Source organism: Dendropsophus ebraccatus, chromosome 7 (genome assembly GCF_027789765.1).
Source record: "Dendropsophus ebraccatus isolate aDenEbr1 chromosome 7, aDenEbr1.pat, whole genome shotgun sequence".
NCBI lineage: Eukaryota > Metazoa > Chordata > Amphibia > Anura > Hylidae > Dendropsophus > Dendropsophus ebraccatus.
In genome coordinates this window covers 81,816,965-81,833,269 of record NC_091460.1, presented here as the reverse complement: position 1 = coordinate 81,833,269, position 16,305 = coordinate 81,816,965, and the positions used below count along the sequence as shown (strand labels likewise).

The window sequence follows — 16,305 nt, the reverse complement described above, 5'->3', positions numbered from 1 at the left end:
CAGTTTTAAAGGCAAAGGGCACCTTTCAAAAGTATTTTATTTCTTGCTTTGTACGTGTGATGGTGCAAAAAAAAAAACCTTTCTCCATTGGTCTTTATTAATAATGTTGCTTATTTTTGCTTTTACAGCCTCTGTAATTTGCTCAGAGTGCTGACGCAACTGAATTTCCAGCTGCACACAATGGAGCGCATGGCCAGAGCCGCATGCTCCATTGTATGAACTGACAGGGTTTTCTGTGGCCGCTATTCATTGAATAGCAGCTGCAGAAAACAGACATGTCAGTTTCTTGGGGCGCCGCTAGAGATCCCAGCCGGAGTGTATACTATGTGTATACACTTCGTCAGGGATTCCATAGAAGGCAGCACTACGTAAGCTATCTAAAATGTGCCTACGTCTTATATTCTGCAGACAATGTGACCCAATAGTGTAAGACTGCCCTGACTGCTTCCCTAATAGGCAGTCAAAGGGCTTATTCAGTGCTGCGCCTATCTGCTGGGTGAACTGTGCAGAGACTGTTGCACTGCCTTCTCCCTTCTCCTAACCTTTAATAAAATAACAGAACAAAATCTGACTAGTGAAGATTATTTTAGTTTAGATTAGTGTTATTCTACTTAAGCATCCAATAGTTATTTATTAATTACTAGTGATGAGCGAGAACTAAAATGCTCGAGTGCTTGTTACTCGAGACGAATATCTCTCGATACTCGAGTGCTCGTTTCGAGTAACGAACCCCATTGAAGTCAGTGGGAATCTCGAGCATTTTTTCAGGGGACCCAAGTTCGGTAGAGGGAAGGTCGTGTAAAAACCTGTCAACCTCAAAAAATTATGGAAACACAACGGAAATGGACAGGACACAGCAGGGGCAGCGCGTATGGATGCCTCTCAGGCTGCCTAATCGCACCATTATGCCAAATTCTGGGCAACAGCCTGGTAAAACAGAGGTAGACATATGAACCACCCAAAAACTCAGCCTGACACACCATGGCAGTGAGAACACAGGGAACCATTAAAACAGAGGTAGCATATGATGAACCACCCAAAAACTTAGCCTGACACAGGATGGTGGTGAGGACACAGAGAACCATTAAAAGAGAGGTAGCATATGAACTACCCCAAAATTTAGCCTGACACAGCATGGCGGTGACGACAAAGAGAACAATTCAACTACAGGTAGTATATGAACCACCACAAAATTTAGCTAGACACAGCATGGCAGTGAGGACACAGAGAACCATTAAAAGTGAGGTAGCAAGTGAGCCTCCCAAAAATTAATAAATGTCAGCCTGTCAGCGCTGTCAGTTGACAGGCGGGTGCACTTATTAGTGACTGATGATGCCACCAGCTGCACTGAAGACCTGCTCTGACAACACGCTAGGGGCAGGGCAGCCCAGCACCTCCAAGTCAAACTCAAACTCAAAATCGAATCAGCGGTGGGGAGAAGTGGTGAGTGACATCCAAGTTCACTGCTAAATGCCCTGTGAAAGATGGTGGCATATACTATATAGCTGCAGTTACCAACAGATTGTATATGACAACCTCCAGAAACTATTTTGACCAGTATATTTAATTATTTCTTCATTTATGACTGCAGTCACATCAAAGCTCACTGCAAATTGCCCTGTGAAAGATGGTGGTATATACTATATAATAGTAATAATAATAATATAATAGTACTGAAGACTTCTTAGGGGTCTGTATGCAACACCTGCTGTCCCGTTTCTGCCAGCAGCCGATCACCACAGTGTGCTGCTAAAATCTTGGTAGCTGCACTGCATGTCCCAGCCAGCTGTCTGGAGTCTAACTTTGAGCATAGTGGAGGTGAAGGTGTAGGGCAGAAGGAGCTTGTGCCTGGGGCCTGGGCGGGGGGACTGACAGAGCCAGCATGTGACACAGGGGAAGGAGCACTAACTAAGTGAAAGGCCTTGGTTCCACTGAGTGGGGTGTTTAGCACTCATATGTCTACGCATGCTGGTAGTGGTTAGCCTGGTAGTGGTGGCTCCCCCGCTTATCCTGGCGTGGCAGAGGTCGCACACTACAGTCCGTCGGTCATCCGCAGTTTCTTTAAAGAACCTCCAGGCTTGCGAACATCTAGGCCTGCCCATGGGAGTTTGACTCCGTGGAACAGTTGCTGATCTAGTTGCTCTGGCCCTGCTTCTCCCTCTACCCACCCCTCTTCCTCTTTCAACCTGTCCTATCGCTGAACTTGACTCCCCCTCAGAAGCACTGTCACTAGGCATATCCACCCAGCTAGAGTAAGTCACCTCATCCTCATCCACCACCAACCCTTCCTCCAATTCTGAATCCCTCCTTTCCCTGGAGGGGCCAGGCTGTGGGGAAGGAGGTTGAGCTTCTGGAGCAAGGGTTCCACTCCCTTGGGTAGCATGGGGGGACTGCGTGGAAGACTGGGTGGTGGATAAGTTACTGGACACATCATCCGCTATCCACGTCAGCACCTGTTCACGCTGCTGCAGTTTCAATAGTGGTGTACCCTGAGACCCCGTAAGTTGCAAGAAGACACTAGGGATTGAATGTCTGTGGTGTGCCTCAACGGGTGCTGCTGTGTCACCCTGCCCAGAATCACAGCCTCTGCCCACTGCATCGCTTGGAACCCAAAACTCACGCCGTCGTCCTCGACCCTTACCCCTGGGCTTCATCATTTTATGGACACTGCACAGTCAAGACTGAGATTGCTGCACTGCAGATCACAGCAAGCCAAGAAAATATATTACTCAGACTACTTTTGGAGGTAGTCGTATAGAGTCTGTGTGTAAATGCTGCTATATGGTGTATAGCAGCACTTACACAGGGCAATTAGCAGTGAGCTTCGATATGCCCACAGTAAGAAATACAGAAATAAGATAATTTACTGGTGGTCTGGTTCCACTAGTTTTAGGGAGGCTGTGGTATACAATCTGTTGGTGGCTGCACCTATACACTCTGTGACACTGCCTTTACACTGTGCAAGCAGTAGTGAACTTAGATATGGCTTGAGTAAGAAAGAGACAGAAATCTGGAAATATACTAGTGGTCCCACTAGTTTTTTGAGGGCTGTGGTATACAATCTGTTGGTGGCTGCACCTACAGTATACATTCTGTGACACCCCATTTACACTGTGCAAGCAGTAGTGAACTTAGATATGGCTTGAGTAAGAAAGACAGAAATCTACAAATATACTAGTGGTCCCACTAGTTTTTGGGGGGCTGTGGGATACAATTTGTTGGTGGCTGCACCTATACACTCTGTGACACCCCCTTTACACTGTGCAAGCAGTAGTGAACTTACAGTATATATGGCTTGAGTAAGAAAGACAGAAATCTGGAAATATACTAGTGGGGTCCCAATAGTTTTTGGGGGGCTGTGGGATACAATCTGTTGGTGGCTGCACCTATACACTCTGTGACACCCCCTTTACACTGTGCAAGCAGTAGTGAACTTAAATATGGCTTGAGTAAAAAAGACAGAAATCTGGAAATATACTAGTGGTCCCACTAGTACAATGTACAATGTACTACAGCAGTACCACCAGCCACAAAATCATAAAAGAGTACTGAGCACTTCTTAGGGGTCTGTATGCAACACCTAATGTCCCCTTTCTGCCAGCAGCCAATCACCGCAGTGTGCTGCTGAAATTGTGGTAGCTGCACTGCAAGTCCCAACCAACAGTCTGTAGTAATACAATTTATAAACGATTTGAAGCCCTTACAAGGGCTGTTTGGTTGTTTTGATAGTATTCTTTGCCTACTGGAACGCTAATTCCCTCCCTAACGCTCTCCCTGACCAGCAGCAGCTCTGTTCCTAATCTCTTCCAGCATACGTCTGAAGCGAGCACTACCGGCCGCAATTTTTATATGGCAGGGTCATCTGTTCTGGCCAACCAATTGCTGCTATCAACATGTATGGGTCCCACGTGATCGCAGGATGTACCAAAGAGTCTCCTGCATGTTTATTGGCTGAGAAATAGCGCTCCAAAATTACAGAAAAAGGATCATGAGATTTTCTTGAGTATCGCGAGATGCTCATCCGAGTAACGAGTACCATCGAGTACCCTAATACTCGAACGAGTACCAAGCTCAGACGTGCATGTTCGCTGATCACTATTAATTACACTCAATACTTTTTTTTGCATTATGGTCCATCTTTATCATCTTTAAATCTTTACTAGAACAACTCATTACCTATTATGACAAACTATTCTCTAATAACTGCTAACCACTTTTATCTGCTTATACCTTTCAAGGATCTGACATTAGCTATACCTGCATCATTTTAGGCAGATCGGGACCATCTGCGCCTAAAAAGGCATTTTAGCCTTTGAATAAATGTCCCCCTACTGTAGGTGTTACTACATAATTTTCTTTATCTAATAATACTTTTTTCAATTGTGTTTAGGTACAGTAGCTATATATTAATGATATTTGATTGACATAAAAAAAAAAAAAAAATATATATATATATATATATATATAAAATTCATGAGCCAATAAGAATTTATTGTATATAGTTAATTGAAAATAAAATATATATAATCTATAAAATGAATAAACAAATAAAATATTAACACTTAGTTGAATCTACTATATAAGAATACCTGTAATGTTTTTAAAAAAAAAAAAAAAAACATTGAACAGGACCATTTTTTATGTTGAGAAAACTAAATTAAAGATATTTTTTAGGAATTGTATTTCGAATTCAGAACAGATGCAACTTAAATATCATCCAATTCCCTTAAGAAAAAGATGTAGAGTACTGTGAACATTTCCATGAATATTTAATTAGGAATGGTGAAAAAATCAAAGCAACAAACTATACTACCTATAAAAAAATCTCTATCTCCTGACTAAGCAAAATTAGTCATGACCTACATATCTTCCCGCAACAATTAAAGAGTTTTTCTCAGTTTACACTATCAAAGCAGAACTGTTCTTAACATTGATTATGAATGACCTTTATTACCCTAACAAATAAACTTTTCTATTTTTGTTAATATTTTTAAAAGTCGGAGATACACAATAAACTAACAGAATCACAGGAGAGACGGGAAAAGCGCCGTAGCCTATCTATTCTAACCATATATTATTTTCTTCATATCTCAGGGGCTTAGCCAAAATAAGCAACTTTTTAAAGGAAGTATATAATAACATGTATAATGCTCACTGTATACTGTCAATGAATCTGCAGAGAAATGGTATAAAGTTGCTTTCCTTGTCTCTGACCTGCTCAATTATTGAGTTGTTCATGCTAATAAAATCCCTGTTATAATATTAGACCATTATTGACCCATATGCAATAAAAAAAAGAGCAGTGTTTGATTATATTATTCAGCATTGTATGTTACATGTCATTTATGGCAGCCATGTTGTTCATTAAAATACACATATCCTAAAGAATATACAGCAATTCCCTAAATGTTATGTTACACCTAAAGCAACAGAATACCTAGAATTGGCCCTGCAACCACAATATATGTAGTGATGGTAAGTCCAGCATATGTCGTTTTTTTCCAATCAATGAAAGCACAACAACAAGTTTTCAAACCACTTTACTAGATGTACAGTCACTTTGCCTGTCATTCCTTGATGGCACGGCAGGGAGGGTGATGATTAGTAGAGGTGAGGGATGTTGCAGCCCAGGGCACTTCATTGTCTCTTTGACTATTCCTTTTAACCCTTTGAGGACCAGGCCCAAAATGACCCAGTGGACCGCGCAAATTTTGATCTTAATGCTTTCGTTTTTCCCTCCTCCCCTTCTAAGAGCTCTAGCACTCTCAGTTTTCTATCTACAAGCCATGTAAGTGCTTGTTTTTTTCAGGAATAGTTGTACTGTGTAATGGCGTCATTCATTTTACCATAACATGTATGATGGAATTCCAAATATATTATTTATGAAGATATAAATAGGTGAAATCGTAAATAAGAATGCAATATGGTAACGTTTGGGGGGTTCCTGTGTCTACGTAATGCAATATATGGTAACAGCGACATGACACTATTATTCTATAGGTCAGCCCGAACACAACCATATGCAGGTTACACAGATTCTCTAATGTTATATATGTATTTTTTTATGAAATCCTTTTTTTTGGCAATTAAATATTAATAAAATGGGCCTATTGTGACGCTTATAACGGTTTTATTTTTTCACCTACGGGGCTGTATGGGGTGTCATTTTTTCCGCCATGATCTCTAGTTTTTATTAATACCATATTTGTGAAGATCGGACGTTTTGATCACTTTTTATTGATTTTTTTTAATATATAATGTAACATAAAATGGTTAATCCGCGCACTTTTTTCCCTCTTTTCGTGTACGCCGTTTACCGGTCGCAATGACGCTTGTTATATTTTATTAGATCGGACAATTACGCACGCTACGGTATATTATATGTTTATCTATTTATTCATTTTTATATGTTTTATTTATATAATGGGAAAGGGGGGTGATTTAGACTTTTTTTGGGGGAGGGGCTTTGGGGTAGTGTAATAGTGTTTTGAACTTTTTTTTTTTTACACTTTTGAAGTCCCTTTGGGGGACTTGTACATACAATACTTTGATTTCTACACTGATGAATGCTATGCCATAGGCATAGCATTCATCAGTGTTATCGGCGCTCTGCTCATTGAGCCTGCCTGTGCAGGCTCAGTGTAGCAGATCGCCGATTGGACCGCACGGAGGCAGGTGAGAGACCTCCGGCAGTCCGTTTCAACGATCGGGACCCCCGCAGTCACACTGCGGGGGTCCCGATCGGTAAGTGACAGGGGACTCCCCCTGTCACTTACACTCAAACGCCGCGGTCGCGCCGCGATCGCGGCGTTTAAGGGGTTAATGACACGCAGCAGCGCGATCGCTGCAGCGTGTCATTACCGGTGAGGTCCCGGCTGCTGATTGCAGCCGGCCCCCACCTGCTATGAAGCGCGCTCCGCTCCGGAGCGCGCTTCATAGCGGGAAAAACACCCAGGACGTAAGGTTACGTCATGGGTCGTCTGGGGACAGACTTCCATGACGTAACCCTACATCCAGGGTCGTCTAAGGGTTAAAGGGTAAAACAAAAAAAAAATACAGAAATATTAAAAAAGAGAAAAATTTAAACTAGATTTGCATTTCCAGGGAAATACATAGGGGGAGATTTATCAAACATGGTATAAAGTGAAACTGGCTCAGTTGCCCCTAGCAACCAATCAGATTCCACCTTTCATTTTCCAAAGAGTCTGTAAGGAATTAGGGGTGGAATCTGATTGGTTGCTAGGGGCAACTGAGCCAGTTTCACTTTACACCATGTTTGATAAATCTCCCCCATAGTGCTTGAAAAGCGTGCCCCTTTAACAGTGACTGCCCTTTAAGACAAACTTTAATCCTTGATACCTTCCCTTTGGTACAGTCCCTTAAGGAGCGGCTTTGGTGCCAACCATTTAAGAGTTAACTATATACTGTCCCTTTGAGACCAGCTTATGCATTGTCCCTTCAAAACAGAATTAGGTACTACCCTTTGAAGAGCAACTGTCCCTGTAAAAGTGACTTTAGTACTGTCCCTTTAAGACTGACTTATGTACCATCCCTTTAAGAGTGACTTTGGTACTGTCCTTAAAAGAGCTACTTTGGTACCATGCTTTAAGGGCGACTTATGTAACGTCCCTTTAAGAGCGACTTTTGTACCGCCCTTTTAAGAGCAACTTTGGTACCTTTCCTTTTGTACCTTCACCTCTGCTACATCACTGACTCAGCTCTGATACTTCACTGACTCACGTCTGCTACTTCCCTGACTCACCCCTGCTACTTCACTGACTCAGCTCTGATACATCACTGTTTAAGTTCTGCTGTGCCATGCAGGTATCGGCTCTGCTAGGCTCTACATATCAGTGGCTCAGCTCTGCTGTGTCGTGCGGGTATTGGCTCTGCTAAATATCAGTGGCTCAGCTCTGCTGTGTCGTGGGGGTTTCAGCTTTGCTACATATCACTGGCTCAGTTCTACTGTGTCGTGAGGGTATCGGCTCTGCTACATATCACTGGCTCAGCTCTGATGTGTTGTGCGGGGTTCAGCTCTACTGTGTTGTGCGGGGTTCAGCTCTACTGTGTTGTGCGGGTATCGGCTCTACTACATATCACTGGCTCAGCTCTGCTGTGTTGTGCGGGTATCGGCTCTGCTACATATCACTGGCTCAGCTCTGCTGTGTTGTGCGCGTATCAGCTCGCTACATATCACTGGCTTAGCTCTGCTGTGTCGTTCAGGTATCGGCGCTGCTACATATCACTGGCTCAGCTTTGCTGTGTTGTGCGGATATCGGCTCTGCCATTATTTCCTATGAGCCATTATTTCCTATGGGAAATTAGGGGTCTTTAAATGTGAATTTCTTAAAAACGACAAATCTGATCCAAACAAAAAATAGATAGCACACCTGTCATCGCTGAGGGCTTCAAAACACAGCTTGAACGGTGTCTGTGTTCAAAGCGTTTCGGGTTGTATTAATTGCAGAAGAATTGCTGGAAGAAGAAGCGGAGGAAGAATACGGATTACAATATAGTGCTTTTTCAAGCACTATAATGAACCACTGTAACTTATAAAAGGAGAAGTAAAATGCTTAGATGGGAACACAAAGTTCTACATCTTCACATAATTTATACAAATGAAAACAATTATGTTCAGGATAAAATAAGTAACATCTTATTGAATAGAATATAACAGTTGCAAAAAAAAAAAACAAATTAATGTGTGCTATCTATATTTGAGCCTAAGTGTACCCCAGCAACTGGACAGATCTACTTTTTTTTTTTATTATTTTAGATGAATTTTGGACTGTATTATTTCCATGTTGCCGAAAAAGAAAACTCATCCACTCTTGTCAGAATAGTTCAGTTTATTATTACTGAAAATAGGAAAGGCAATTCCACATTATTAGTTTCATAAGGAATTTTTCTTTCCAACTCCATATAATTAAAATAATCAAATGCCCTAAATTGCTAGGCAAAGATTCTGCCACAGGGAAAATGTAGTAGGAAAAATTGCTGTGGATAAAAGAAGCCATTTCTGACTGGCATTTGCTCATAAAGGGGACACCTAAGTGGGACACATACTTCTATGACATTACATTACATGATTAGGATGAGATGAATGGTTTTAGTGTAAATCATTAATGCTGAACAGGTATTATTATTTCCAGCCCCCTCTGGCCTATATACAGCGACCAGAGGTGGTCAGGAAGCTGAAAACAGCCACAGCGGATTGTAATGCAATTTTTGTAACTTCCTTTGTATTTTATGGGACTTGCGTAAATAGCATAGCTTGAGTTATGTTGTATATATTACTCCAAGAGTTAAAGGACAAGTGCCATGAAAAACTTTTTCCCAGTAATTGAAGCACATTACAAAGTTATATAACTGTAATATGCTTCAATCACCTATCTGCCTCCCCTGTCTTTTCCCCCCTCCACCCCCCAGCAGGAAGTGTCCTACCTCACACAGACCTGATTACTGTCGTCACCGTCACCAGGCAGCTCCTTCTTGTGAGGATGAGTCATCAGCAGGAGGACTGCTCTAGGTCCTGTTACACCAGCCTCCCCCTCCCCCTCCTTGTCAGGTGACTCTGCTTGCTCAGCTTATCTTCTCTAGTGACATGACTCCTTCACTGATTCCACGGCAGCAGGAGGGAGGGTATGAGGGGAGGGGGGAGCTGCCTAAGTGCCCGAGTCAGTTGGAGGTAAGATAAGCAAGTGAGATGTGACAAGTGATGGCTTGCAGTTGTTCAGCCAATGGGAGCTCAGCAAGCCTGTCACCTGACAAGGCAGGGGAGGGGGGAGGCTGGTGTAACAGGAGAAGGAGCTGAGAGAAGAGCTTGGTGACGGTGACGACAGTAATCAGGTCTGTGTGAGTCAGGACACTTCCTGGTGGGGGGTGGAGGGGGGAAAAGACAGGGAAGGGAGGCAGATAGGTTATTGAAGCACATTACAGAGTTATATAACTTTGTAAGGTGCTTCAATTACTGGGAAAAAGTTTTTCATGGCACTTGTCCTTTAACTAAGCAACTTAGATTGCTGGGCTATGCTGTTTGTGCAACTCCCACAAAAGTTAATGATTGTTATGGCTGTTCTTGATTTGCCAACCACTATCGGCAGCCAGACAGGCCAGATGGGGCCAGTAAGCCATTAGGAAGAACACAAAGTGACAGAACCCAGTCTAAATAGTGTAAAGTCACAATAGTTTCCAAGGAACTACCTTTTTGTGATTCCTCTTTTAATCGTATTTGACAGGCCTTATTATAAGTCAATGGGGAAAATGTATCAAACTGGTGTAAAGTAGAATTGCCTCTGTTGCCCCTAGCAACAATAAGATTCCACTTTTAATTCCTCACAGATTCTTTGAAAGCTGAAAGGTGGAATCTGATTAGTTACTAGGGGCAACTAAGACAATTCTACTTTACACCAGTTTGATAAATCTCCCCCATATGTTTTGTTGGGCACTACTGCCATCAGCAATGCAACAGATCTGGCACTCCATTAGATTCGTTTTTCACTCTTATAATGGACTGGAAAAACAGATAGCTTGAACTGAGGTCTTTTACAAGAAATGATTTCAATAGTAAGCAGATACACCGAGCAGCATACATAGAACATCTGCAATAAACACCATCTAGATCCTGCGGATGGCATTAACAAAGAAGCAGGTGTCGTTCTCACAAACCTTTAGGGATATGATCAGTCAAGTCAAATAGTTTAATATCATAGATGGTCAAGTTTCTGCAAATTAATTAAATTATGTAGAAAATTAGTAGTTTTTCATACTATGTGATTCAATTTCCCACAGTGTTCCCTATCTCTTCTAGTAGCAATTGAATGGAAATATTTACTGCTTACGTCCAGAGATTAGAAATCTTTTTAGCAGTTTGCTAATTCACACTTTATAACTACAAGTAGATAACTTGAAAACTATGAGGGATTCACCTAAATGTTAAGAAATCTAGGTATCTTCCTTTGTACAGTAAATATACATTCTTTTTTCAGAGTCAACTTGAACCTAGACCCCCCCCCCCCCACACACACACACACACACACACACAAACACACAAAAGTTTGGCACTGCTTCAGTGATGCACTATAAAGACATTTTCGAATTAGTGCATCGTGGATTTATGTGCTTTGTGACGCACACAACTAAAGTTATAGGTGACAAAATGTACTTAAGATTACAGGTGGGTAGAAGAGGAGGACTGCCTTCAACTGGTAAGTGCTGTTTTGTGCTAAGCACTCAGTAGTGGCTGAAAATCTCTTTAGTTGGACCAGATACTATGGGTAGGTTTGTTCTGACCAAATAACCAGGGAGGCTGAAAATATAAGATCCTGCCACACAAAGTATGCCTTGACAATTATACAGCACCAGAGTCAAAGGCTCTCCACTAGGGATGGTCCGAACCGAGTTCGGTTCACGTTTGTGCGAACCCGAACCCTCGGTAATGATTCCCGCTGTCTGCCCGCTCCATGCAGCGGGCGGATCCAGTGGTAAGACCGCCTGGAAAACTGTGATACAGCCATAGCCATAGGCTGTATCCCAGTTTTCCAGGGGCGGTCCTACCACTGTATCCAGCCGCTCCGCAGAGGGGGCAGACAACGGGAATCTGATGCCGAGCGTTCGGGTTCATGAGAACCCGAACCTCGGAGGGTTCGGACCATACTTACTCTCCACTTTATTTTCCCTTTCCTTTTTCTATTTCGCTACTCTTTTGCCCTATTGTTTTATTCTTTTCCCATCGTACTTACCTGATAATCCATATTCCATATGTGGTATATCCATATGTGGTATACCTTTTTTTGTGGCATACCCCTTTAACCCTGTAAAGTCAACTACACTTTGCTATACAGGTGAAAAGTTGAAAAAAAGTGTTCTGATGTATACTGCCATAAAGACAATCTTTTGACATTCATCAGACATAGCGGGCCCCATTGACTCATTTCTCATATTTCCTGGGAGCTTAAAGAGGTTGCCAGCTCTACAACAACATGGCCACTTTCTTCCAGAGACAGGACCACTTTTGTCTCCAGTTTGGATGGGGTTTTTAACTCAGTTCCATTGAAGTGAATGGAGCTTAAAGCGACTCTGTACCCACAATCTGCCTACCCAAACCACTTGTACCTTCGTATAGCTGCTTTTACTCCAAGATCTGTCCTGGGGTCCGTTCAGCAGGTGATGCAGTTAATGTCCCAAAAAACAACTTTTAAAATTGCGGCCCTGTGTTAAATTGGTGTGGACTACAATGTGTGTCCACCCTAGGACTGCACCGCTTTCCCCACCCTCCTCATCACTAGAAATGCCCTGAGGCAGGATTTTTCCTATTCCTCACCTGAATACTGCACAGGTTCCTTAATGATCCAGCTCATGTGTAATGTTTACACAGGTGATGAATACGAGAAATTTTTCTTGGGGCATTCCTAATGATGAAGAGAGTGAGGAGGAGGGAGAGGGGTTTTGCAAGTCTAGGGCATAGACACTCTAGGCCACACCAATTTGACACAAGTTTTAAAGTTGTTGTTTTTTTTAATGACAATAACTGCATCACCTGCTGAACGGACCCCAGGACAGATCTTGGATTAAAAGCAGCTATCTGACGGTACAAGCGGTTTGGGGAGGGTGGGGGTTCAGATTGTGGGTACAAAGTCGCTTTAATTGCAAACAACACCTGAACTGGAGACAAGAGTGGTGCTGTCTCTGGAAGAAATTTGCCATGTTTTTGTAGTACTGGATAACCCCTTTAAATCAAAGGTAGCAAAAAAACGTAATGTGAACAAAACCTTATGGTTGCGCTGGTCAAAGCAAATATAACCTGATAATTTTAAATGGGGTTATGCATTTTGAGTTTCTGTTTCATCCCTGGTTTTCAAAGAAAATATTACAAGACATCCAGTACAATAGGTTGACCGAATTTGCTCAGTAAGTCCTGTGAAACATAGCTTATTGTGTTCAAAGACTGTACTGTGGCAAAGGAGTTACAGATATCATAGCGGGAACGAGAAACAATGCTATAAACAAAACAAATGTTTCTTTAGTTCTTACTAATAAATAAAATCTCAGCCCTGTGTCTGACAGATGTTTTAACATAAAAAGCTAGCAACCTGAGGCCCTGTTCAATGGAATCTAAGATTTCTTTTTACTGTACATGGCTGGGGTTTCAGTACAGCAGTCTCTTCTCACATGTATACCATACAGATAAATCAGATTATGTTCATAATTATAATTCACACTTCCAGTTTTCAATCAATTTTTAACTAAAAATAAACCAAATGCATTGTAACGCTTGCACTTCTCAATACACCAGTTACACCAAGAAAACACAGCAGTGATCTGGAAAATTACATAGCAACAGACCCAATAATCTGTAATTCCTATCATTTCTATGTCTAACTAAATAAGAGTAATGCCAAATCAGCACAAACTCACACAAAGAACCAAAAAGTTAACACGCAGAAGCACTGTACTTAATGTGGAATTGTTCCTCTAGTTAGTCAGCACCAGAGAACCTTGAGGACACACAGTCTGGATACATTTTGCCATGACCTAAATATCCCTAAAACCTGCATTGGCTATCCTGATGATGATAAAGGGTTATGCATCAAAAATCTCCCTGATAAAAAGCCCTATGCCCATTGTAACTATGCAGAATTCTCCAGTGAAGTTTAGAACAACATGTTTTGGGATGACACCAAAATACAGTTTTTTTGGTTTAAAGAGAATCTGTATCAGCTGTCATGCACCCCAATCTGCCAGTACCATATTTTTAGCCGTCACCACGCCATGTCAGGTCTTGGGGTTTGTCTTTCTCCTGGGGCCAGTATTATGCCTAAAAACAAGTTTTATACCAGTGGCAGGGCAAGGTGAGGTGTCAATGAGGTGGGGCCTAGAGCATCCATTCCCTAGGCCTGCAGTGCCTCTCCCCCCACCTTCATTCAGCCCTGGGGTGTACTGAAAAAGAAGAGAGGCAGGGAGAGAGGCACTGCAGGCCTAGGTCACTGATGCTCTAAACCCTACCTAATTGACACGCTGCATCGCCGTGCCACCAGAATTAAACCTTTTTTTTAGGCATAATACCACCCCCTCAAGTAAGGCACATCACAGAACCGGGCATGGCATAGTGATGGCTCGAAAATAATACTGACGGTTTGGTGTGAGTACAGTTTAACTTTAATTAAAAAGCATTATGTTTAAATAAAGAAAAACACTGCATTACAGTATAAAACCCCATGCCAGCTGTGAAGCACATGGGTTTCATGTAGTACCATGGTTTTATCCTGTTTTGCTGCATCTGGGCATCTGATTCTGGAATTCTGAAATTCTGGAATACACCAGCAAGTTCTAAAGGATAATGTCACGACATCTGTCCACAAACTGAATCGTTACAGAATGTGGGTCATGCAGCAAGACAGCAACTCCAAGTACACAAGTTGTTCTACCAATAAATCGTTAAAGAATAGGATAGGAGACAAGAAAGAGATTGCAGGGGTTCGGGCTGACCTGCAGCTTTTTTCAAAACAATGAAGCCGGGGCCAATCTGGAGATCGCCAGGGGCACAGAGGTTTGACCCCCTGTGATCTCTTACTTTACAAGTAGGTTTTGAAATGGCCAATTCAAATACCAGTCCTGTCCCTATTGAAGCTATTTTGCACAGAGAAATGGGCCAAATTTGTTCCGGTTGATGTGTTAGGATAATCAACAATTTCCAGAAGTGCTGCATAAGCGGGTCATATTGGAAGCAAGGGTTAACATACTTCTGCCACTCACAGATATGGGATATTGGATCTCTTTTCTCAATAAATAAATGATCAAATCTAATATATTTGACTAATTTGTTTTATTTAGTTTTTGTAATCTACTGTAAAAATAATAATTTTAGGTCAAATGTAAGCAGACATAGAAAATTCTGAGGGGGTTCACAAACTTGTAAGCATTATTGTAGCTTAATATTGCAGGATCATGCTCAAAAGTAGAGATGAGCGAACCGGGTTCGGGTTCGAGTCCATCTGAACCCGAACGATCAGCATTTTATTAGCTGGGGCTGCTGAACTTGGATAAAGCTCTAAGGTTGTCTGGAAAACATGGATACAGCCAATGACTATATCCATGTTTTCCACATAGCCTAAGGGCTTTATCCAACTTCAGCAGCCACCGCTTATCAAATGCCGAAAGTTCGGGTTCGGATGGACTCGAGCATGCTCAAGGTTCGCTCATCTCTACTCAAAAGTAATTGTTCTATTTGCATGTGGTTTTCTCGCAACTCTTAAAGCTCTGTCTGTCTGAAATCAGTAAATGTCAGGTTACACAAGTAATAAGCAGCACAGAAGATGTTTTACTGTGTAAGTAGGGTAAAAAGAGATCTGGGGGCCCCACAGCAAAGATAAAAACAGTACCTGGTGCCTTCAGTGGATGGTACTCTGCCTATTCTACAATGTCTTGTAACATTCTAGCATGCTAGTTTTACAAGTATAAAATTTGGGGTCCATTTGTAACCTATTTAGGCTCTTAGCATCCCAACTCAGTACCCCTGAGGAAGTTGAGATGAAAAATGTTATGTCTCTTAATGTCTAATAATATGATGATGCATATTTATTTACAGATTTGCACTTTGCTTTCTTTTTTTTTTCCCTTTTTATGCTTTAGGCTATGTTCACACTACGTAAGTTTCGTAATAATCATGGCCGTTGTTGCCGATTTGCAACAACATCCGTGATTACTACAGAACTTACCTATTGCTGCAGTCTAAGGAATCCCAGCAGGAGTGTATACACATAGTATACACTCCGGCCGGGACCGCTAGCGGGACAGCAAAAAACTGACAAGTCAGTTTTCTGCGGCCGATATTTACTGAACCTGTCAGTGCCAACAATGGAGGGTGCGGCTTCATACGCATGCTCCATTGTGTGCGGATAAGTTTTAATACCCTATATTACATCATACATCATGGTGCTTATTCAAGTAAAAAGTGATCTTTTATCATCTGCGGATTGGGATAAGTGGGTGAGGCTTATCCCTTTGAGGACCAGGCCCAAAATGACCCAGTGGACCGCGCAAATTTTGATCTTAGTGTTTTTGTTTTTCCCTCCTCCCCTTCTAAGAGCTCTAGCACTCGCAGTTTTCTATCTACAGGGCCATGTAAGTGCTTGTTTTTTACAGGAATAGTTGTACTTTGTAATGGCGTCTTTCATTTTACCATAACATGTATGATGGAATTCCAAATATATTATTTATGAAGATATAAATAGGTGAAATCGTAAAAAAAGAATGCAATATGGTAACGTTTGGGGGGCTTCTGTGTCTACGTAATACACTATACGG

At 41.9% G+C, this 16,305-nt stretch overlaps 1 protein-coding gene across 2 annotated transcripts in view; it reads right to left on the bottom strand.

Moving 5' to 3' along the window:
- Positions 1 to 16,305, bottom strand: part of SPOCK3 (SPARC (osteonectin), cwcv and kazal like domains proteoglycan 3) — a 246,012-nt gene that overhangs the window by 143,717 nt on the left and 85,990 nt on the right. The window lies entirely within an intron of this gene.